The sequence below is a fragment of the Schistocerca cancellata genome, chromosome 5, assembly GCF_023864275.1.
Source record: "Schistocerca cancellata isolate TAMUIC-IGC-003103 chromosome 5, iqSchCanc2.1, whole genome shotgun sequence".
Classification (NCBI taxonomy): domain Eukaryota; kingdom Metazoa; phylum Arthropoda; class Insecta; order Orthoptera; family Acrididae; genus Schistocerca; species Schistocerca cancellata.
In genome coordinates, this window is record NC_064630.1 from 550,861,597 (window position 1) to 550,886,782 (window position 25,186).

Genomic DNA, 25,186 nt, shown 5'->3' on the forward strand with positions numbered 1-25,186 from the left:
CGTTTCGAAAATGCTTCTACCTTTGGCACGGAAGTCAGTGATCATGCCCTTTTGGTCGTCAGATGAATAGCTCCGTTTCCTCATTACGAGAACGACTGCACTTTTTCACCCCCCCACCCCCCACCCCACCCCCGATACGCTTTCTGTACCCTCCAGTGCTAGCGCTGCCACCTGGCGTCTGTTACTGGTTATTGTACGCCGACGTTGAACATAGCGGTGGTCATATTAATGTGACTGGGCCGTGTGAAGCCCTAGCAGTGCGTCTCTGAATTCTTTCCATGTTTGTCGTTACGCCTACTTGATAGGGATGGCGGTTGTCGCTGAAACAACCTGTTTTCGGGTATATCTATATTTTTTCCTTGCCAGTACAATGTGAATCTTAAAAAACCGCTCAAAATAACCGGTTTGTGAAATGTCTGATTTTCTGTTTTTTATTCCCATTATTTTGTGTAATAAACGTAGAAATCGAATAAAGACTGAAAGATTTTCTCTCTCTCAGTTTGAGGATACGCAGAACCAAAATATTAAGTTAAATAGTGTAACCTCCCCACAAAAATCATAATAAAAATTGTAAATGAACCATGAACCAGGTGTAACCTCCCCTCGGAAATAAGAATTAAATGAATTTTAAATATTGTAACCTCGGAACAAAATTGGTTCCCATTTATAGTCTCCGTGCAGAAATGCATTCACATTTAATGTAACCACAAAATTCATTTCCTAAACCCGGAAATAACAAAATTCAATAACCTGGTAAATTTTATGACGACAGCAACGCTGCGCCACGGCCCTGTACTCTGAATAAAAAAGCAAAAAATTCTTACCTCAATAAAAACTGCGAATATATCTGCTCTTACCTAAAAAAATTTCGGCTCAGCTCCGTGCAATACTGGCCTATGCTTTGTGATTCATGAAAGGAAAGATAATCCATTGAATAAAATCTTTAAATTGAAAGGAATGCCTTTTTTTAAAAAAAAAATACTGTATATTATAAAAATTACTGTATATTATAAAAATTATTATTGGGGCATTTTTTGAAAGAAATTGGATGACAGTTAACATACATTACTAGATATGCGCAAGGCTGCTTGTTTACTTTCTACAATAATACTCATCCTCCAGAGCAGACTGCCGACACGCGCCGACTACTGCCGACTCACGCAGACTACAGTCGACTAGCGACAAGCAACAACTAACTACGTACTGCTCTCTGGTCAGAGACTCTCCTAAGTCTTGCCTGTTGCAGGCAGCGCATACATCGCATACCTCTTACAATAGGTAAACAAAAACAAACTCAGTCCCTCCACCGTTCGCTGCTGTTCTTTATAAACAAGAAGTGGTTGAATACTACAAAGAATCGCAGATGTTCTCCTATTGATTCTAATTTTTTTTGAAAATCTGCTAAAAAATCGTCATGTAATCGGGGATCGTATACTCCGAAAGCTTGGCGGAGGGTACCTGGTACCGCTACTAGTCATTTCCTTTCCTGTTGCCGGCCGCTGTGGCCGAGTGCTTCTAGGCGCTTCAGTCTGGAACCGCGCGACCGCTACGGTGGCAGGTTCGAATCCTGCCTCGGGGATTGATGTGTGTGATGTCCTTAGGTTAGTTAGGTTTAAGTAGTTCTAGGTTCTAAGGGACTGATGACCTCAGATGTTAAGTCCCATAGTGCTCAGAGCCATCTGAAATTTTCATTTTCCACTCACGAATAGAACGACGGAAAAAACTATCATCTATATACCTTCGTATGAGCAATTTCTCGTATATTATCTTCATGGTCCAGATGAGAAATATATTTTGGCGGTACTAGACCCATTTTCTCTAAATTTTCCCAAAACGTTTTTCTCGAAAAGAACGTGGTCTTCCTTCCAGTAATTCCCATTTGAGTTCCCGATGCAAGTCCGTACTACTTGCGTGTTGCCCGAACCTACCGGTAACAAATCTAGCAGTGTCATATATGCTGTATCCCTTACAGATGAACCACACTTACCTAAATTTCTCCCAATAAATGGAAGTCAGCCATCACCTTCAAACTACTTGAGTGTGTGAAGCAGGACACTAGTAATTCTGTATCCGAACATTAAAGGTTTGATCTTCCTACTCATCCGCATTAACTTTTTTTCCAATTTTAGGACCAGCTGCCATTCATCACACCAACTGGAAATTTTGTCTAAGTTGTCTTCCTACAGTCCCTCAATTACCTCTCCATGGATACTCTGCAAATCACATTTAAATGCCTGGCAGAGGGTTCATTGAACCACCTTCACAATTCTCTATTATTTCAACCTCGTACAGCGCGCGGAAAGAACGAACACCTGTATGTTTCCGTACGAGCTCTGATTTCCCTTATTTTATCATGGTGATCGTTCATCCCTATATAGGTCGGTGTCAACAAAATATTTTCGCATTCAGAGGAGAAAGTTGGTGACTGGAATTTCGTGAGAAGATTCCGTCGCAGCGAGAAACACCTTTCTTTTAATTATGACCAGCCCAAATCCTGTATCATTTCTGTGACACTCTCTCCAATATTTCGCGATAATACAAAACGTGCTGCCCTTCTTTGAACTTTTCCGATGTACTCCGTCAGTCCTATCTGGTAAGGGTCCCACACCGCGCAGCAGTATTCTAAAAGAGGACGGACAAGCGTTGTGTAGGCAGTCTCCTTAGTAGGTCTGTTACATTTTCTAAGTGTCCTGCCAATAAAACAGTCTTTGGTTAGCCTTCCCCACAACTCGTCGCTAATAGGGTGCCTAAGGGATGCAGCGTTCTCGGAATGCTGTACAACAGTTCAAACAAATAACATTAGTTGTTTTATTTCTAGAAAGCAAATTGACAATACATAACTCTGATTACAGCAAATGTCGCTAGCGAGAGGCGACATGAAAGCAGTAAGGTTCTTGCTATACACAAAGTCCTAGAAAGCACTTGATACGGATCACGACAATCTAATAGCGTAGCACAAATGTCCGTTGCAGACTGGGCCGATCTGAGCCCCGAGGCTGTCAGGAGCGGCGCTCACATTGACTCCTTTCAGATGTCGCTCCTGGTGCGGCGCGGTCAAATTCCGCGCACAATTGGTCGACGTGTCCTCACCGCCTTCTCTGGTCTTCGTTTGTCTTAGTTCCGCGGCTTGTGGTTACGCCAGAACAGTGTCATTCTGCAATACAGCGGATGTCTGGCTACGATAACGATAAAATTACCCTTTGCACCAGATGGGAGCACGTCTTGCACACTGCAGGTACCCCGCACCTTAAGCCACGGCACGCGGCAACAGGGCACAATTGTCTCAGCATTGCTGTACCAATTCTTTTGCCACGTGTTTGCTGCTCGTTTCTGCCGACATTGTTATGAAAAAAGCACTGATCGCTTTCCTCATCTTCTGTAACAACCCAATGTAGATTTTAAGAATAAAATTTACCCTTTTATTTAAAAAAAAGGTTTATTTAAAATCGAAAAATTTTTGCAGTGCTGCTATGACTGACATTTCGTGTTTTTAGTTGGTTGTTAGAAAAAATAAAAAACACTTGTTATAACAGAGATCGAGCAAATACCAAAAAATACAGGTTATTCAGAACTAAAGTACCGGCATACGTTTTAACCGGTCGGTTTTTCCCATCCCTACTACTTGATGAGGACCCCAAACATAGGATGAATAGTCTTTAATTCATTGCACTAGTGTTTGTATATAGTTTTTCTTACCGAAACATCACGTGTTCCCTAGAACCCTGCCAATAAATCTAAGACGTCCATTTACTTTTCTTAATATTCATTTCGCAGAACGTCCCATTTTTACCTGTTTGCATGCGTCGGATTTCTTTCTGTACTAATGTTAAGCCCAAGAAGTGATCGTAGAGGTTTTGGTTAAAGTATTACATTCTTACCTTTAACGTTTTTCTTTTTAGAAAAGATAATTACTATTAATGAAAGAGGACACTAATCAATATACTGTGTGTATTGTGGGGTAGTTACGAAAATACCACGTTTATGAATAAAACTTGCATGATACTCTAAAAGAACGCCAGATGTAATTTGTAATTCGGTTTCTGCGAAAGTACGGTCAAATTCTCAAGTGAAGACGACGATGGTCTGAGATTCCCTCGTCTTTCCGAAGACGTTCTTCGCAATTTCTTCGGTTCCTTCAGCCGATCGATAAAGAAGAATCTCTGCGTCTCATTACATGCCACGAGCAGGAGTGGTACGACTTTCATAGGATCGCAGAGCGCCGTGTAACGAATGCCCCTGGGAAGCCCGTGCGGGGCAAGCCACAGGTTAGCTGGTACATGACGTCACGCACGCCGGAGCTTCTGCTGTTCTCAGCGAAGCCTTTTCTAAGTTCCGGCGTTTGTTTGTCCTTGGTGTCACTGCCCTGCCGGCTGTAAATGCGGGATGGGCCGTACATTGCCTAGGGAAATTTCAGATTTTCTGGACATGGGAACCCTGACAATCACTGAGAAATCGAGTCAGGTGGCTCGGTAGTTAAATCATTGTATTCGTTAGCAGCTAGGTCCAAATCCCCTTCCGGCCGTGGTGATGTAATTTTTCCAAGACTTGGCTGTATCACTTAAGGAAAGTCCAAACGACTTTCTGTGAAATTAAAAGCGTTGATGGTAACATTAAGAGTGTAATGGGAATATGACTCGCAGAGACGAGAGCGGATAGGCGGAAAGAGTACTACAAAAGCCTCTATGAGGAGGAAGACTTGTCTGATAACGTGATGGAACTAGAAACAGCAGTCAATATATACGAGATAGGGGATCCAAAATTGAAGTCAGAGTTTAAAAGAGCTTTGGAGAACTTAAGATCAAATAAGGCAGAAGGGATAAATAAATTCCATTAGTCTTTCTAAATTCACTGAGAGAAGTGGCAACAAAACGATTATTCACGATGCTCTGTGGACTGCATGAGTCTGGCAATATACCATCTGACTTTCGGAAAAACATCACACACACACAATTTCGAAGATTGCAAGAGCCGACTAGTACAAGAAGTACCGCACAATATGCTTAACAGCTTGTGCATCCAAGTTGCCTGCAAGAATAATATACGGAAGAATGGAAAAAAATTGAAGATGCATTAAATGATGATCAGTTTTGCTTTAGGTAAAGTAAACGCACCAAAGAGGCAATTTGATAATGGATGCAAGGATAAAGAAAAATAAAGACGCGTTCATGGGATCCGTCGACCTACAGAAAGCGTTGGGCAATGTCGTATGGCGCCAGATGTTTGAAATTCTGAGGAAAATAGGAGTAAGCTATAGAGAAAGACGACTGATATATAATGTTTATAAGGACCAAGAGAGAATGACGAGAGTGGACAATCAAGAACAAAAGTGCTCGGAAAAAAGGCTGTAAGACAAGGATGCAGTCTTTCGCACCTACTGTTCAATCTATACACCGAAGAAGCAATTACCGAAATAAAAGGAGGATTAAAGACTGGAATTAAGTTTCAGTGTGAAAGAATATCAATAATAAGATTCGATGATGGCATTGCTACCCTCAGTGAAAGTGAAGAAGAATTACATGATTTTCTGAATGGTATAACAGTCTAATGAGTACAGAACATGGATGGAGAAAAGAACGAAGAAAGATGAAAGTAATGAGAAGCAGCACTAATGAGAACAGTGAGGGACTTATCAGGATATGTGATCATGAGGTAGATGAAGTTAAGGAATTCTGCTACCTAGGCAGCAAAATAACCCATAACGGCCGGAGCAATGTGGACATAAAATCAGGCTAGCACCGACAAAAGTGGCATTTCTGAACAAGAGAAGTCTATTAGTATCAAACGTAGGTCTTAATTTGAGGAAGAAATTCTGAGAATGTGAGTTTGGAGCACAGCATTATGTAGTAGTGAAACATGGACTGTGGAAAACCCAGAAAAGAAGAGAATCGAAACATTTGGGATTTGTTGTTATAGAAGAATGTTAAAAATTAGGTGGACTAATAAGGTGAGGAATGATGTGGTCTCCGGAGAATCGGCGATGAAAGGCATTATGGAGAACACTGACCAGAACAAAGGTCTGTATGGTAGGATATCTGTTAAGTCATTGGGGATTAACTTCCATAGTATTAGAGGGAGTTGTCGAGCGTAAAAACTGTAGAGCAAAATAGATATTGGAATACATCCAGCAAAGTGTGGGTAGGGCAGTGGAGGAGAGGCAGAAATTATCTCCCCCAGAGCTAAATATTATACGTGGTTTGATGCGAGATAATGTAGAAAATTGGAATGTTGATGAGTCTTGCGTGTAGTCGTTGAAGGAGACTACTTTGAGAAATTGTTACTGTAATACGAGAGGGTATTCAATAAGAAATGCAATATATTTTTTCTCAGTCAGTTTATGTTTAAAAAAATGTGGAATTTGTTGTGGGACATCGTGGAATATTCCCGCTTCAGTCGATGAGTGGCAACGCTATACGTACCCATCAAAATGGCGTCTGTGACGGAGGTGCAATTCAAGCAGAGCTGTCACAGAGTTTCTTTTGGCGGTAAAACAGAGCATCGCAGATATTCACAGGCGCCTTCGGAATCTCTTCGGAGACCTGGTAGTGAACTAAAGCATGGCGAGTCGGTGGGCGAGGTGTCTGGCATCATCGCAACAAGGTCGCGCACAACAGTCGTATCTCCCGCGCGCAGGACCGTCGCACACAGCTATGACTCCTGCTAAGTTGGAACTTGCGCACACCCTCATTCGAGGTGGTCACCTCTCGGCTCAACTGAAATCACTGCTCAACTGGACGTCTCTGCTGGCAGTGCTAAGACACTCGTCCACCAGTGGTGGTGCTCAGAGGTGTGTGCCCGTTGAGTTCCTCTCCGCCTAACAAAAGACCATAAAGAGCTTCGAGGGACCATCTGTGCGGAGTTGCTTCAGCGTTGAGAGGCTGAGCTTGATAATTTCTTGTCGAACATCGTCGCAGACGATGAAACATGGATTCATCACTTCGAATCCTCCGAAGAAAAAGTTCAAATCTGCACCCTTAACTGATAAAGTCGTTGCGACAGACTTCCGGTACTCTGAAGGGGTTATTCTGTTTGATGTGCTCCCTCAAGCTACAACGATCAACTCTGAAGTGTGCTGTACTTTCCTCGGGAAACTGAAAAAATATGAGAACTTTTAACATCGCAGCGCGTCAGCAATCGTGAATAATTCAGTGATTATAAAGAACCTGCCTCGATTGCAAATAGAAACCGTATGTTGACCTAGGTTTCGGCGCGGATAACCACGCCTTCTTCGGAACACACTAAAACTACAAACTGCCTAAAGAGGCATGGTCCAACATTAATACAGAACGCCCAAAAGGGCAAAAGACTTGCATAAAAAGTAAAATAAACGGTACGCGTGTACCATGTCAATAGCTGTACTTGGCTCAAACGTCAGAATCGTGCTTCCTCACCCCAGCCGACGTTCGGTGGGCCGCGGGCTCTCGGGTAAACTGAGGTGGCGCCGGCAGCTAGGCTGTGAGAATGAGAATGTCGGAAAGGAACGCGCATGCGCAAATTGAGAAATCGTATTCTTCCATGTGATTGGCATAAAACGTGTTACGAAAGTGATCCGATGACCGGGTCAAAGGCGCAGGAAGTTAATGTGTGTGTATGTATAATGTCCTAGCTCGAGGACGATTTTTTAGAACTATAGAACGTGGATAGGTTGAAACTATATATGTTGGATAGCAAATTCCACGGATGGTCAAAACGCATGCACGCAGGACAGACAAAATACCATCAGCTAGAAGCAATCTAGAAATATGGTGGATGAATAACCCATTTTTCAGTTACTTAGGGTCGGTGATAGTATTTGATGACTACGCTTGGATAAGCGTGTAAATTTACTACACTAAATTCTAAGCGCTATTGACCAGAAAAGGGTCAAATTAGTATGACAGGCTCAATGTAATTGCGTGAAAGGACGTACAACGTCGCCTTCATCGCCCTTAATATCTAATGACCGACAGAGGTCATTTTGAATAGTGCTATCGGATATGCACCAAAATAGTGTAAAAAGAACCTAAAGCAAAACTAATTTCTTAAAAAATCAGGTACTTGAGGTACTGAACAATGAAGCTTAATCAAGTAAGGTCTGTGAACGCACATAACGTGGAACAGACAAACTAAGGTCAACATCCCATTTCTATTTGCAGTCGAGGCGGATTCTTTATAGTCATTAAACTGAAGAAACTACTTCAGCGTGGTCGTCGCCACGAAAATGGTTCAAATGGCTCTAAGCACTGTGGGACTTAACATCTGAGGTCATTAGTCCCCTAGACATAGAACTACCTAAACCTAGTTAATCTCAGGACATCACACACATCCATGCCCGAGGCAGAATTCGAATCTGCGATCGTAGCAGCAGCGCGGTTCCGGACTGAAGTGCCTAGAACCGCTCGGTCACAGCGGCCGGCGCCACAAAAATACAACCGAACTTCTCTTTCTTCAGGACAACGTAAGGCCTCACACAAGTTTGCGCATCCGAGAGCAGCTCACAGAACTTCAATGGACTGTTTTTTTCTCATCCATCCCTACAGCCCGGATCTAGTTTTTTCCGCTTCCCATCCGTTTGGCCCAATGAAGGGTGCACTCCAGTGGGATCAGAAGCCGCGCGGGATTAGCCAAGCAGTCTAAGGCGCTGTAGTCATGGACAGTGCGGCTGGTCCCGGCGGAGGTTCGAGTCCTCCCTCGGGAGTGTGTGTGTGTGTGTGTGTTTGTGTGTTTGTGTGTGTTTGTGTGTGTGTGTGTGTGTGTTTGTGTGTGTGTGTGTTTGTGTGTGTGTGTGTGTGTGTTTGTGTGTGTGTGTGTGTGTGTGTGTGTGTGTGTGTGTGTGTGTGTGTGTGTGTGTAAGCTTAGGGACTGATGACCTTAGCAGTTAAGTCCCATATGATTTCACACACACATAAACATTTTTTTTGAATCAGGACTTGGATGACGGGGAGATTATTGATGCAGCAAGACGTTGGCTCCGACTCCAACCAGTAGATTGGTACCATGCAAGCATACAGACCCTTCCAGCAAAGTTGCGTAAGGCCGTCGCATTGAACGGAGATTATGTTGTAAGACAGTGTTTTGTAGCAGGGTGTAGTGGAATCTCCAATAAAACCAACCTGGTTTCAGAAACACAAAGTTGAGTTACTTAATGGTTGCTCGTTGTACGTCGTTCGAGCCGGCCAGAGTGGCCGAGCGGTTCTAGGCGCTGCAGTTTGGAACCGCGCGACCGCTACGGTCACAGGTTCGAATCCTGCCTCGGGCATGGATGAGTATGATGTTCTTAGGTTAGTTATGGAAGTGAAACATGGACGATAAATAGTTTGGACAAGAAGAGAATAGAAGCTTTCGAAATGTGGTGCTACAGAAGAATGCTGAAGATTAGATGGGTAGATCACATAACAAATGAGGAGGTATTGAATAGAATTGGGGGGAAGAGGAGTTTGTGGCACAACTTGACAAGAAGAAGGGACCAGATGGTAGGACATGTTCTGAGGCATCAGGGGATCACAAATTTAGCATTGGAGGGCAGTGTGGAGGGTAAAAATCGTAGAGGGAGACCAAGAGATGAATACACTAAGCAGGTTCAGAAGGATGTAGGTTGCAGTAAGTACTGGGAGATGAAAAAGCTTGCACAGGATGGAGTAGCATGGAGAGCTGCATCAAACCAGTTGCAGGACTGAAGACCACAACAACAACAGGTTAGTTAGGGTTAAGTAGTTCTAACTTCTAAGGGACTGATGACTTCAGAAGTTAAGTCCTATAGTGCTCAGAGCCATTTTTACGTCATTCGAAAATCTTTCCACCGCGATGGTTCGAGTCGGTTCACCAAAGCGTGTATTAGTGACCGTGGCCACGGATGGGAGCCGCACGATCGGATGCCCTCCTTTTGTCGGCGACCGCGAGGCGAACAGTGCTGAGACACTGAAATAGCGGCGCTTCCGCCGTGCTCTGCGCACGGACGGATGGGCTTGTCCGGGTCCGCGGGCGGAAGCTGTCCTCGGTTAATCCGCCGGCAATTAGTGGGCGTCCCGGCTTCCGGCGCCGGTGACGTCACGCGCGAGGCCGTACGAGCGCGGCAGGCCCGGGGCTTCGCCGCTACTCTACTGCGGGCGGCTCGCGGGACTCGGCACAGTCGGCCGCAAGACGCCAGCAGCGCCGCGCCGCGGGCCGCAGCCGCAGCTGGTGCCGGTGAGTGCTGCTGCTAAGTATCTGTGGGCGTCCAGTGTCGCTTCCAAACGGACAGCACGAGGCTGGTGCCGTTTCTGTTTCACGTAGACAGCGTCGATCATTAGTGTGCCAGCTTCCTATTTGTCCGACGGTAAAGGCACCAAAAATACGAGGGGAGTTAAAGAAGCAACAATTTTTTTTTTCATAAAGCACGTTGGTTTTATTCAGGATTCCAGTACACTATTTTGGTTGAAACCACACATCTTTTTCAAAATAATCTCCGTTCACTGCGACGGCCTTACCCCACCTTACTGGGAGGGTCTGTATGCCCGAATGGTACCACTCTGCTTGTCGACGTCGAAGCCAACGTCTTGCTGCATCAGTAACCTCCCTGTCATCCACGTACTGCTTTATTGGTCCAAATTGACGGAAGTCAAAAGATGCGAGGTCCGGACTGTAGGGCGGATGAGGAAGAACAGTCCAATGATGTTTTGTGAGCTCCTCTTGGACGTGCAGACTTGTGTGAGGCCTTGCGTTGTCATGGAGAAGTTCGTTTGCATTTTTGTGGCGATGAATGCGCTGAAGCTGTTTTTTCAATTTCCTGAGGGTAGCACAGCCGTGTGCTGTCGGTCAGCCCGCGGGAGATCAGACAAGTTTGCGCGACCCTGTTGCCATGATGACAAATGCCTCGGCCAACGGCTCAACGTGCTTTTGTTCACTGCCATATCTGCGCACACATTTTCCAAGCGTCTAAGAATAGTTTCCTCCGAAACTAACTCCGTGACAGTTCTCTGCTTGGAACGCACCGTTACAGACCTAATTTTGAGAGCTACGTATAGTACCGCCAGCCATCGGAACTTTATGAAACTATAGAAGCTGAAGCGGGAATATTCCATGATGTCTGACAACAAATTCTGCTTTTTGTTCAACCGATGCTGGCCGAGAGAAAAGTGTGCTGCATTACTTATTTAACGCTCCTCGCGTATGGTTTCAAACCAGTTCTAATTCATCTTCAGATGGGCTGTGCTGAAGCTAAGGATTTTTTTGGACTACAAAACAGTGCAAGGGATATTGGAGACGTGATCTTGGGACCGACGACAGGTTTAATTATCTGTCTATCCTAGTCCATCCTGTACATTGACTCACTAGTTTTATAATATTTTTGACGATTACACCACGTCAGTTTCAAGCAATTTTTGCAAGTATGACGACAACGACGACGAGCCCGTAACTGCCCCCGTCACACACACAAACACACACACACACACTTCTCAGGATTCCTTGATGTACCAGAATATGTTCTATTATCTGATCGTTTTCATGGTCAAGTTGTCTCATGAATTTCTGTTCTCCCAAAATCCAGTATCTCTTAATTAGTCATCCGATCTACCCATTCGTGATCTGCATTCTTCTGTAGCATAACATTTCAAAAGCTTCTACTCTCTTCTTTCTGAACTCCTTATCGTCCACGTATGACTTCCGTACAAGGCTACATTTCAGATACCTTCAGAAGAGAATTTTAACATTTAAACCTTTTTTCGATATTAATAAAATTTTATTTTTCAGAAATGCTCTGATTGCTATTACCAGTCAACCTTTTACATCCTGTCTACTGTCCAAATAGCAAAACTCACATAGTATTCTTATTGTCACATTTAGTACTCTAATTCTCTCAGCATTGTCTCATTTAATTCATAGCCCTTTTGTTGTTCATCTTGTAACATCTTTTCATTACACTAACCATTGCTTTCTACCGCCCTTCCTATTTCTTTGCCGTCTCTGACGTTATATTACCATGTCATTAGCAGACCCCAAATTTTTTATTTGGCATGTAATAATCAGATCCATTCTAATCCCTCATTATGAAACACACGACAAGGACCCAGAAATGGTTGGGAACAACTCCCCAACGAGGTACGTAGTGTGACTATGACGCTGAACAAGGAACGTTTAGGGATTCTGATCCATCAACCAGCCATCCCGATTTAGGTTTTCCGCTTTATCCCTCAAATCAGTGGGTTTGCTCGAACAGACCACTTAAAAAAAAAAAAAAAATAGCACGTCCTTTTTCAGCACGGCCTCGTCGTGAACGAAATAATGTAATTTTCTTTTCTTCGAAAGAAGTTACGGAAATGAATATTTCATAAAGTGACTGGTTGTGGTTTTTTTTAGCTACAATTCATTTAATATATAGATACTGTTCTATTCTCTGAAGAGGAAGCAAATTGAATTAGCGCAAAGGCAAACTGCTACTACCCATCTTTCCACTCGTAGGAGAATTGCAACGCTGTCCACTCATTTGAATTGGTTGTGGCTGTTGCAATGTACGTAGTTCTCATGAAAGTGGTTCAAGCGGCCAAGAGCAAAATGTAAATATTGTTCAGCATTATCTTCCAATAGAGCCATCAGCGACGCATTAGAGAAAGTGGAAATAGTAACCAATGCAATTATCTTTTAGTCTTGACCTTCAGCTTGTGATTAAGCTAATAGCAAGTGTGTGTGATGTGTGGCATCATCCTGTCGTCTGAGGGCCACCACACTACTTATATCGTCGGCCGAGCTGACGTTTAACAACTACCGTTTCCGACTTACAGTTTAATTTTCAAAATTATGATAATTTTTGCTGAGCAGTTCATTCCCTCAGTATTAGCACGCTAAACTGGAAACTTGTATGCGAAAGGTACGTAATCATTATGAACTACATTGATTGCAAAGTGACGTTTTTTCCGTATTTCATGTAAAATACAGTGTGTTTCAAAATAGTTTCATCCGATTCACACGACTATACGAAGACAGAAACTTAGGGTATATTTTAATTTACGCTTATACTATAATAGTGTCGTATATTTCTTCTTGGAATAAGACTTGCTTCTAAAAATGTTACAGCTCCGATACAAGGCAGGCGAGCCCGCTGACTTGTCGATCACGAAAGAGAGATGAAATATTTGTGAATAATACTGCCGAGACGTATTTTGTTTTGTCTCGTCAGTATGATATGGTTCGTTATTGCCAATATGTATGCTTCGCTTAACGACAGAGAGAGAAGCGCTAACTTAAGATTTTTATCATTAGTTTCGTCAGAGAAAACCAGACACAACAATTTCTTTGGATAAAAATTACACAGACCACTAAACTGCTCTGACCAGTTTTCCAACGATGGCTAAATAAATTCTCTTAAAATAATAATCATAATACAAATAATCAATTTATTCGTGTCACTGAGGATGGAAGTGTGAGAGATATTACAAGAGGACTACAGTTTTTATTTTCTAAAGAACCGTCCGATTTTACAAAACTGTATCTTTCACATGGGTGCACCTATAATCTAGGAGTACTTCTGACTGTTACGTTTAGAATCAGTTTTCGTTTGCCGTTCACAAATATTCACTGTCCCGTCCACGGAAAGCACGGAAATCACCCAAATGAGCGTCAAACTCGTCCCATAATTTTGGAGCATTTCTTGACTTCCGTGCTACGGGCTCCGGGTTATAACAGCTGCATGCAGCACTGCCCCGTTTTTCGGGGGAAAATTAGCTGTTATAAATTTTGAGGTAACAATAGCAATAGTGTTTACGATTACGTGAGCATAATTGTGCACCACTGGAAATAATGGAACATTGGCGTAAAACGGCAGTTTTGAAGAATACATTCGTCGTATTTCTACTTTATTAATTCACATTTCACGTGTTAAAAATTAGTACAAGTGTTTTATTTGCTCTTTCTGTTCGTCTATACTTTGTTGCTGCTTGTCATAGACTTTCGCCACAATATTATTAACTGAGTGCTTGTTATAGAAATGCTTGCTTCAAATCATTTTTTGATATACACTCTCACCAAATGACGCAGCCCGCTACGTGAAACAGACAACTACAGTTTGTTTAAATCGAGATTAGTGATGGCGTAGCTCATTTACTGTTGTGTTTACAGTCTTGTTTAATGTTCCTGTTACTTAAAGTTCATATAGTGTGCTTTTACAGTAGCATTGTCTACCATATTTGAACCTACTTCTGTAAAGCCTTATACATGCTTTAAAGACATTATGTAATAAAATCCAGATTTCTGCTGTAGTAGTTTAGTGTTTTCATTGTGATGGATCCATTTAATTCTCTAGACACCCCTCTGATTTCTCTAGTCACCAGCAGGCTTAGGTGGCACCAGTGTGACGACAAACTGAGGAGTTTTATAGGGACCCTTTCACATTTCATTCACCCCCTTCCCCCCCCCCCCCCCCCCCATGAATGTTGCAGCTCCCCTTCCCCCAACTCTCACGCCACAGGAGGGCGCGAGGCATGAAAAAGCAAAAACACCCTTTTCTGCTTCGGATATGTTCAGATTTCCTCGAATGGGTTTGAAGGATCCCTAGTGGTTCCACTGTGCATACCAGCGCAAACATTGCGGTCACACTTCACTCCAAAGGGATGAGATCACGTTCAGTGGGATGTAGCCTCTTGGTGTAGTTAGATAATGGCTGAATCTTCCAAAGCGTTTTCCTTGGTCACCCGTAAGAAAGCTATCCATTTCAGAAAATAAGCTCAATGAAACAAGATACTGCACTGAATTACTTCAATAAGGTGATATACAGAAAGTTGGATTGTGTAAGTTCAACACACAAAGTTGTGGTCATCCCCTTTCAAGAGCACACTGGTCGCTTTCAACTGCTTTAGACGGTGCAGAACGGGAACCAGATGCTGATGTGATGGTACACCACTGACTTACGTAGTGGCAGTGAAACGGTCTGTATGTGAGTCACTTTTGTGGAATCAACACAGTTAGGTCAACATTTGTTTCGACGTGCCAATGCAGGCAGTTTGAATGAAGTTGCCGGATTTCTTGGTGTATCAGTGCGGACTGTCCAACTTGTCTGCAATAAATGGTGTACCAATCTCAGCCACAAGGCGTAAGAACTTTCCTGTGGGACCGCAGTCGTGTATCAGGCTATGTCAATGACAATCGGTTTCAAACCCGACCGGAATTGCTGTTGTTACTGAATGCTGGTCCATCGCAATCAGTTTCCGAGCAAACGTTGAAAACTGCGTGAAACTGAAATTTGGGCTCGGGTACCTCGCAAGAGGCCATTGCTTACAGTGAGAGACAAAGCTGGACTTCAGTGGTCCAAACAACACAGAACCGGCTCAGTAGTTGATTGGAGGCGTGTAGTGTGTTCCAACGAGTCGTGATTTTGCCTCTTTTTAAAGTATGCAAGGCATCGAATGCACTGATGGCCCAATTCTTAGTTTGTGGTGGATGTTTCCGTGACGTTTCGGAGGTGTTTCTCGTACCTCTTTGGCCCACTCATTCAAGTTACCGTGAAAATGAACCAGGACGTTTATTTCAAAATTCTCGGTGTCGGAGCGTTGATCTTTCTTCTGCGTGCTCGCGATCAGTTTGCTATTGTGGCTCCAGTCTTCAAAGGCGACAACAGCCGTATCCTCAGGGCTGCACGCATGTTGCTAATTAGACTGGACCGCTAAATCACCCGATCACACAGAAAAGGCTGACTTTTTGGAACACAACCTGAAATTTAGCAACAAACGGACCCTAATGATCAAAAGTGGCTTGAGTTATATATGGGATATCTGAAGGAATATGTGTTCTCTCATCCTCGCCGAACTGAGTCCATTATTAAGCCCGGAGGCGGTGTTACACATAATTAGTGTTACCTATACATAGACTCCGTAAATCACCGAACGGTGCGTGGCGGAGTGCACCCTGTACCACTACTAGCCATTTCCCTTCCTGTAGAGCGTGGGAAAAAGATTGTCTAGGAGCCTCCGTAAGAGCCCTAATGTCTTGCATTTTATCTTCGTGGTCGTTACGCGGAATGTTCCTTGGTGGCAGTAGAATTTTTCTGCAGTTGGCCTCGAACGCCGATGCTCTAAATTCCTACAATATTGCCTTGCGGAAGGAGCATCTTATTTACTCCAGGGATTCCCATTTGAGTTCACGAAGCGTCTCCATAGTACACTCGTGATGATCGAACCTACCGGTGACACATCTAGCAGCACTACTTTGTATTGTTTCTATGTCGTCCTTTAATCCGATCTTGTGGGGATCCAAAACACTCGTAAAGTACTCGAGAATAGATCGCAGTAGCGTTCTATACGCAGTCTCCTTTGTGGATCGGCTACACGTTCCCAAAATTCTGGCAATAAAACAAGTTGAGCGTTACGACTTCCCTACTACCTCCATTGCGTGGTCGTTCCATTTCGTATCGCTGTGCAACGTTACGCCTAGATATCAAAAGGAAGTGTCTCAGTCAAGCTGCACCCTATTAATGCTGTATTCGAGCTTTATACGACTGTTTTCCCCACTCACCCGCAATAACTACCATTTTTCTACATTTATAGCCAGCTGCCACATATCACACCAACCATATCTCTTGGGGATGTGTAAGTTCTTGCGCAGTGTGATTACAGTAGATTATAGTAAATGATTAAGGAGACTTTTTATCTATTTTTTTGTTGCCTTGTAGTCTATACTCAAACATTACTTTCGTAGTTTCTGGTTTGGAAGAAGTAGTACCAATGACTGACTGACATTTTGAACACTTTCGTTGCCTGAAACCCCTCTGCTCCCCAGGAGAGACAACTTGTGACTGTGTCCTGAATGGCAGCCGGCCGGGGTGGCCGAGCAGTTCTAGGCGTTACAGTCCGGAACCACGCGACCACTACGGTCGCAGGATCGAATCCTGCCTCGGGCATGGATGTGTGTGATGTCCTTAGGTTAGTTAGGTTTAAGTAGTTCTAAGTTCTAGAGGACTGATGACCTCAGAAGTTAAGTCCCACAGTGCTCAGAGCCATTTGAACCTGAATGGTATCTGCGACTTGCAGCAGATTCTGACACAGCTGTAGCCACGGTGCCTCTGTTGGCCATCCCCGCACGTTTCTACCAGGTAAGATGTGAGCCCTCAGGGTGCCGCAGCTTTACTCTGAGCGCGCGCCTGTCTCGCACGGCGTGGCGTGCCCTTACCTCGTTCCTCGCGGAGCGGGGCATGCGACCACGCCCACGTGCCGCCACACTCCAGTCATAAGCCGATTCCCTCATCGATCTACATTATGTAAGCCGCACTTCCCGATTGCGGTTTCCTTCCATAGTGCCCTCACCTGCCTGCGCTAAGAAGCTTTAGCGCTTGCTTTCTGCTAATCAAAACTGCCATCCGTTACGACACGTCTTCAGAAGACATCGCCTGTGTATTTTACACGGTATAGTCTCATTTACATGACACCGCCTATGTTCGACGTCAGCGTATAATAACCAGTCACAGACGGCAGGTGGCAACATGAGCAGTGGAGGGTATACAGGGTGTTACAAAAAGGTACGGCCAAACTTCAAGGAAACATTCCTCACACACAAATAAAGAAAAGATGTTATGTGGACATGTGTCCGGAAACGCTTAATTTCCAGGTTAGACCTCATTTTAGTTTCGTCAGTATGTACTGTATTTCCTCGATTCACCGCCAGTTGGCCCAATTGAAGGAAGGTAATGTTGACTTCGGTGCTTGTGTTGACATGCGACTCATTGCTCTACAGTACTAGCATCAAGCACATCAGTACGTAGCATCAACAGGTTAGTGTTCATCACGAACGTGGTTTTGCAGTCAGTGCAATGTTTACAAATGCGGAGTTGGCAGATGCCCATTTGATGTATGGATTAGCACGGGGCAATAGCGTGGCGCGGTACGTTTGTATCGAGACAGATTTCCAGAACGAAGGCGTCCCGACAGGAAGACGTTCGAAGCAATTGATCGGCGTCTTAGGGAGCACGGAACATTCCAGCCTATGACTCGCGACTGGGGAAGACCTAGAACGACGAGGACACCTGCGATGGACGAGGCAATTCTTCGTGCAGTTGACGATAACCCTGATGTCAGCGTCAGAGAAGTTGCTGCTGTGCAAGGTAACGTTGACCACGTCACTGAATGGAGAATGCTACGGGACAACCAGTTGTTTCCGTACCATGTACAGCGTGTGCAGGCACTATCAGCAGCTGATTGGCCTCCACGGGTACACTTCTGCGAATGGTTCATCCAACAATGTGTCAATCATAATTTCACTGCAAATGTTCTCCTTACGGATTAGGCTTCATTCCAACGTGATCAAATTGTAAATTTTCACAATCAACATGTTGTGGGCTGACGAGAATCCGCACGCAATTGTGCAATCACGTCATCAACACAGATTTTCTGTGAACGTTTGGGCAGGCATTGTTGGTGATGTCTTGATTGGGCCCCATGTTCTTCCACCTACGCTCAATGGAGCACGTTATCATAATTTCATACGGGATACTCTACCTGTGCTGCTAGAACATGTGCCTTTACAAGTACGACACAACATGTGGTTCATGCACGATGGAGCTCCTGCACATTTCAGTCGAAGTGTTCGTACACTTCTCAACAACAGATTCGGTGACCGATGGATTGGTAGAGGCGGACCAATTCCATGGCCTCCACGCTCTCCTGACCTCAACCCTCTTGACTTTCATTTATGGGGGCATTTGAAAGCTCTTGTCTACGCAACCCCGGTACCAAATGTAGAGACTCTTCGTGCTCGTATTGTGGACGGCTGTGATACAATACGCCATTCTCCAGGGCTGCATCAGCGCATCAGGGACTCCATGCGACGGAGGGTGGATGCATGTATCCTCGCTAACGGAGGACATTTTGAACATTTCCTGTAACAAAGTGTTTTTAAGTCACGCTGGTACCTTCTGTTGCTGTGTGTTTCCATTCCATGATTAATGTGATTTGAAGGGAAGTAATAAAATGAGTTCTAACGTGGAAAGTAAGCGTTTCCGGACACATGTCCACATAACATATTTTCTTTCTTTGTGTGTGAGGAATGTTTCCTGAAAGTTTGGTTGTACCTTTTTGTAACACCCTGTATAATGCGTGTCCGGCGGACTCAGAAAACAATACAGTCGTTGTAGTAAAGTGGAAACGGAGCGATGTATCTGACGTTCAGAAGGGCATGATCATTGACTTTCGGGCTAAGGATAGAAGCATTTCCGAAACGCTAAGTTTGTAAACTGTTAACGTGGCGCCTTGGTTAAATTGTACTGTGCATGACAAAAAGGCGCTATCCAAAGCTGACGTTGAGGCAGCTGTGCTGCGCCACAGGCCATAGATGACAGGAGTGTTCGGCGGCTGGCGAGTTCTGTACGGCCGAATAACGTGCAACTGTTGAGCAACTGGCCGCCCGGATTTTTCACCGAAGTAGCCCGGGTGCAATTCCCGGCCGGGTACGAGATTTTCTCCGGTCGGGGACTGGGTGCTGTCGTTACGTTCGTATCGTCATAATTGATATTCCAATATTGAGAAGGTTGTATGGGCACGCCCCGGAAGCAACTAATTTAAAAAAAAAAAATGTGATCGCCCAGAAGGGGCTACCAATAGTGTCTTCATAACGACCGTTCTACATCTACATGACTGCTCTGCAATTCACATTTAAGTGCTTGGCAGAAGGTTCATCGAACCACAATCATACTATCTCTCTACCATTCCACTCCCCGACAGCGCGCGGGAAAAACGAACACCTAAACCTTTCTGTTCGAGCTCTGATTTCTCTTATTTTATTTTGATTGTCATTCCTACCTATGTAGGTTGGGCTCAACAAAATATTTTCGCATTCGGAAGAGAAAGTTGTTGAATGAAATTTCGTAAATAGATCTCGCCGCGACGAAAAACATCTTTGCTTTAATGACTTCCATCCCAACTCGCGTATCATATCTGCCACACTCTCTCCCCTATTACGTGATAATACAAAACGAGCTGCCCTTTTTTTGCGCTCTTTCGATGTCCTCCGTCAATCCCACCTGGTAAGGATCCCACATCGCGCAGCAATATTCTAACAGAGGACGAACAAGTGTAGTGTAAGCTGTCTCTTAAGTGGACTTGTTGCATCTTCTAAGTGTCCTGCCAATGAAACGCAACCTTTGGCTCGCCTTCAGCGGACGTTGCTGCGTCTGGGCCGCGCATCAGGGGTCTGGTTAGTGCACCCACGCTGACTGCTGTCCATCGGCGCAAGTGAACATCCACTGAGTGGCGACAGGTGGCCTTTTCAGATGAATCGCATTCCATGCTTCATCGACCTGAAACGTCTGAAAGGAAACATCCTGCAACAATCGTCGGTAGGTGGGATGCGGGACCGTTATTGTATGGGAAGAATTTCGTATCATTTCTGTGGTGTGCGTACTGTAATACCTTCGGTACACACACCATCAGATTATTTGACTTGTCGCCCTAACGAAGTAGGCGAGTGTCAGCAATATGTCTCTTGGTCTTATCGTGGCGTGTTTATCTTCTGCCGTTAGGTCAGACGATAGAAATGCCACTTGCACGCTTAGAGTAGCAGATTGACGGTGACCAACTTTATACAGAACTTGATTAATTTTCACACATATTTATTAAAATAATAAAAATCATAGATATTACGCAACTTGATTCTGGATGCTGTTTCCAATTGACAATCTGGAGTTCGTTTGGTCTTGATACTTGACAAAGTGTCTATACATTTCTCTTCATGGCTATGTACAGGAATATGGTAATCTTATTAGGCGCAGACTGAAATTTGACTGCAGACTAATGCCGACTGGTGCAGACTGACTAATCGGAGGTCTGTACACTCGTTATAATACCTCGCGCATTCAGGAATCACTGCGCGAGTGTGATCCGCGAGGAGAAAAGGTTCTACGTTAGCAGCAATCTCATTGGCTGCGTGACACATTAATATGCGGATCGGCGCAAGCAGAATTTGGTCCGTCTCTAAGACAGCGCCATCTCGTAGCGCGGAGACGGACGAGCGCTGCTCCTGCGCTGTTGTGCTTAGCGGGGCACGCTCTTGTGGGAAGGTTGTGTACGCGCTGACTACGCGGAACTATGTACACAACAATTTCCCTGGGTGATCTTGTCACTCTCGAAGGCACAACGTATCAACACAAATACGCATTTATCCTTGGTGACAATGTCCACCCTCACACGTCGTTCCTTTCTACTCAGTACGAAGGTATTTACCAGCATGACAATGCAACGCATCACATAGCTCGCAATGTACGTCCGTGATTCGAAGAGCGCCAGGATGAGTGTACCCTACTCCCCTGGCCATCAAACTCCCCGGATTTAAACTAAGCTGAGAATCTGAGAGACCACCTCTATCAGGTTGTTCGCACCATGGATCCTCAACCGCGGCACCTTGCGCAGATGGACACGGCACTGGAATCGGAATGGCTCCACATTCCTGTTGACACCTTCCAGAGTCTGAATAACACTCTTGCTGCAGGAACTGCGCTACAAAAAGTGGTCATTCAGGATTCTGACAGGTGGTCACAGTAATGCGACTGGACAGTGTAGATGCTGTAATGTCAACGGCATTCTTCTGATTTCTTTTTTAAAGAAAAGAGAAACAATTAATGAAGGCTTCAGAATCCGATAGGTTAACTGTCGGAGTCTACACAGAATTTGAACCTAGTTATTCCGAAAACATCGTTCATTTGTAACTCAGTTTGCTTGTCTCACATGAAAGACACAGATTAAGACAGTCACGTAGATGCGACATTTCCTGACTTCCGAACAGAACCAAAACAACATTAGCTAATTAAAGTACGATCAGAAAGGGAATGAAGGAAATTTGTGACTGGATTGGGGTTTATCGGTAGGAAGAGTAAGGAGAAGTAACTTCAAGCGTTCCCCAAGGAATTGTTTTGAGACCCTTGCGCCTTGTGTAAAATTAAACCTTTTGTAGATGACACATTTGCATGTAATGAATTATTGTCTGAAAAATCTGCAGAAATGTGCAATCAGATCTTGATACTTTTTCACATTATTGCAAAGATTGGCATCTTGGTTTTATATGTCCAGACATGTAAAATTACGCGCTTCACAAAACGAAAAAGTTATCGCATGACTAAAATACCAATGAATCACATTTGGACTTAGTCAACTAATACAAATATCTGGATGATAACACTTAAAGGGGTAGAAAATGAAATGGTCATGTAGGGCCAGTCCTAGGTAAATAAGACAGGTTCATTGATACGTTACTATGAAAACGCAATCAGTCTACAAATTTGATTGCATACAAAATCCTCTTGCGTCACATCCTAGAACATAGCTCAACTTTGTAGGATCCCTACCGTATAGAACTAACAGAAGATATTGGGTGCAAACAAATAATCGCAGTATGAATGGTCAGAGAAAGAGCAGCAGAATCGACGTCCATTTCACACTAGTTTTGGTATCGTACAACCGAGCTGTTCACGTTTTTTGGTGCAAAATATGGAAGGAAGAGTTATTTCCGTTTGCGTTTTGGTGACAATTCGTGGCCGCCATGTTGTAGTTACTCACGGTAGGAAGTAAGAGTATCTCCTAGCAGCACACTTACAGTTCCTGTTTAATATTCAGTTTAGGTAGAGGTCGCCGGTTCACGACCACGTACGCAAAGACGCCATTAACATACGTTTGGTTGGCTTCTACGTTGTGATCGAATACCCGAATGTCTTTGACCTCCCAGAAAGACTATCGCCGAACTTGTGTAGAAATATCGGCTGATCGAGCCGCTAGTCTCGTTAAAAGTACTCGTCTAAGTTTGAAGTATCTGTTGTTGTCGTTTGCTGTTCGTGATGCTACGGCGGAAAAAAAATCATTACGTTTTACGATCACAACATTAGGTTTCCTTCGATTTTTTGTTCCAAGTAACTATCCTTTCAAGGTTTCCTTGTAACGATAATTTCAGTTACATCGAGAATTTATTTCAGATGATGACAACTTGTGTGTTTACATACATACATACATACATACATACGGATTTACTGTAGTTGACCTTTTTCTTGAAGCTAGTCGTGACAATCTGATCAACACATACACTCTGCAAAGTAGTCTCAAGTGCATGGCAGAGGATACTTCGCAATGTAGCAGTTTTTAGGGTTTTTTCCTCTTCCGTTCGACACCGAGCGAGGTGGCACAGTGGTTAGCACACTGGACTCGCATTCGGGAGGACGACGGTTCAATCCCGCGTCCGGCCATCCTGATTTTGGTTTTCCGTGATTTCCCTTCAGGCAAATGCCGGGATGGTACCTCTGAAAGGGCACGGCCGACTTCCTTCCCCATCCTTCCCTAATCCAATGAGACCGACGAACCCGCTGTTTGGTCTCTCTCAATCAACACCAACCAGACCGTTACAGCACTGGCTCCATCTTGAACCGCCTCTCGCTCGCAGTTCTAGCGGATGGTTTCCTGACGTGCACAGTAAACACGACGTCGCATATCATTCCCGTACAGGTCGTATCGAGTCTCCTGTTCAGAACAAATTTCCACCTGCACTATCTAGGCTGGACTTTGCCCGCACGCTATAATCTTGTAACATTCTACGTAAACGAGCATAAGTCTCTGGCGTACAACTCTACCGTAAAAGCACATGTGGTGCACTTGCTGCTGTATTGTTTCTCTGGCCTCGTATTGAGGCGATTTTTAGTTATAAGCTATGACGTGCGGCAAGCGCACAATATCTTCATGACCAACTTCTGCCGCAACTCTGAGGCGCCATTTCTTGCAGTCTACGGTGTTTACCACTGTCTGCGAAGCGAATATACCAAACCAGCCGGAGATACGCGTGTGTAATTGACTACCCCGTGCACAGGATGGCAGTAAACCCAAAGACAATTGTCACCTTGTCGGATCAGCCTTGCAAGTCGTGTAATGCTGGCTCCGCACCTGTTACTTGCCCGTCCACTCAATCATCTTTGCGCTCCAAATCAGCGATGCAACCCATTGTAACGGGAGACAGTTTTCATTCCCATTTGCGGATCATACAACAATACTGTACGTCTTATGTAAAATAAAAAATAAAAAGTCTGTCACAAGTCTGGACACGGATTTAGTTCATTAACGACGGAGTAAAATCAACATCGGCATGTTGTGTCTTCATGCTTTATACACTAAAAGGAAAAAAATCTAGACGCGTGTAGCTACGCAAAATTTTATGCAGTTACGACAAAATACACTGCACCGAATCTACAGGGGGATTTCATTTTTCAGTGAGTTATAAAAGAAAAGAGAATAAGGAAAAAACCTTGATATTTTGAACTCATTATCAACTTAATTCGATCGAAAATCGGAGGGTAGTCCTTTTTAAATAAATATTGTCTATACCTTTTCACCTTTTACTAAAGGAAACACATGTAATAGCCGGCAGTACCTCTTCAAAGCGCCAAAACAGATACTTGATATCATCATCTCTGAAATTAATAGTGTACCGGTGATAGCACTAAAAAGATTTACTCAGGTATGTAAATTGTAAAGCAAAGGGACCATGTGTTTCAAAAAGCTTAATATATCCAATCAAAAATTACAAGGGAACATTCAATAATGCTGAATGTCGTCGCCGATGTCGTCGTCCTGAAGAGTTGCTCGATGGAGCTCCACGCTAGGCTATGAAGAAATGACACGCAGTCTTTGAGAATAAAAGTAACTGAGGTGTATTTTTATATTTTTAGACACAATCACATGAGCATTCCGCAATGCCATTAGTGGTTTCGATCGGCCTGTGATAATCTTCACACAGTCAACAGAAAATATAATGCAAAGGATCATGGTATAATATATAAAATCTGCCGTAAGACTGGTCTGACGGAGCTGTCCGCGATATTCTATCCTGTGCATGCCTATTTATCTCCGAATAGGTATTGCAACCTACATCCTTTTGAACCTGCTTACTGTATTCATCTCTTGACATCACTCTACCAATTCTACCCACACACTTACCTCCGATACTAAATTGGTGATCCCTTGATGTCTCCGAATGTGTCCTATCAACCGATCCCTTCTTTTAGTCAAGTTATGCCCCAAATTTCTCTTCTCCCCGATTATATTCAGTACCTCCTCATTAGTTACGCGACCTATCCAACTGATCTCCAGCGTTCTTCTGTAGCATCACATTTAAAAAGCTTCTGTTCTCTTCTTGACTGAATTGTTCATCACCCACATTTCACTTCCATACACATCCACACTCAAGACAAATACGCTCAGAAAAGATTTCCTAACTCTTCAATCTGTAT

General features: G+C 44.0%; 1 protein-coding gene across 2 annotated transcripts in view; it reads left to right on the top strand.

Moving 5' to 3' along the window:
* The first annotated feature begins 10,107 nt into the window (after positions 1-10,107).
* LOC126187502 (myosin-IIIb-like) overlaps positions 10,108-25,186 on the top strand; it is a 267,897-nt gene continuing 252,818 nt past the window's right edge. Inside the window, exon 1 of one of the 2 annotated variants that reach the window (XM_049928617.1) lies at positions 10,108-10,161. The gene's annotated coding sequence lies outside the window, so the exon portion shown is untranslated. The remainder of the gene's footprint in view (positions 10,162-25,186) is intronic. The other variant, XM_049928620.1, reaches the window with a different exon arrangement.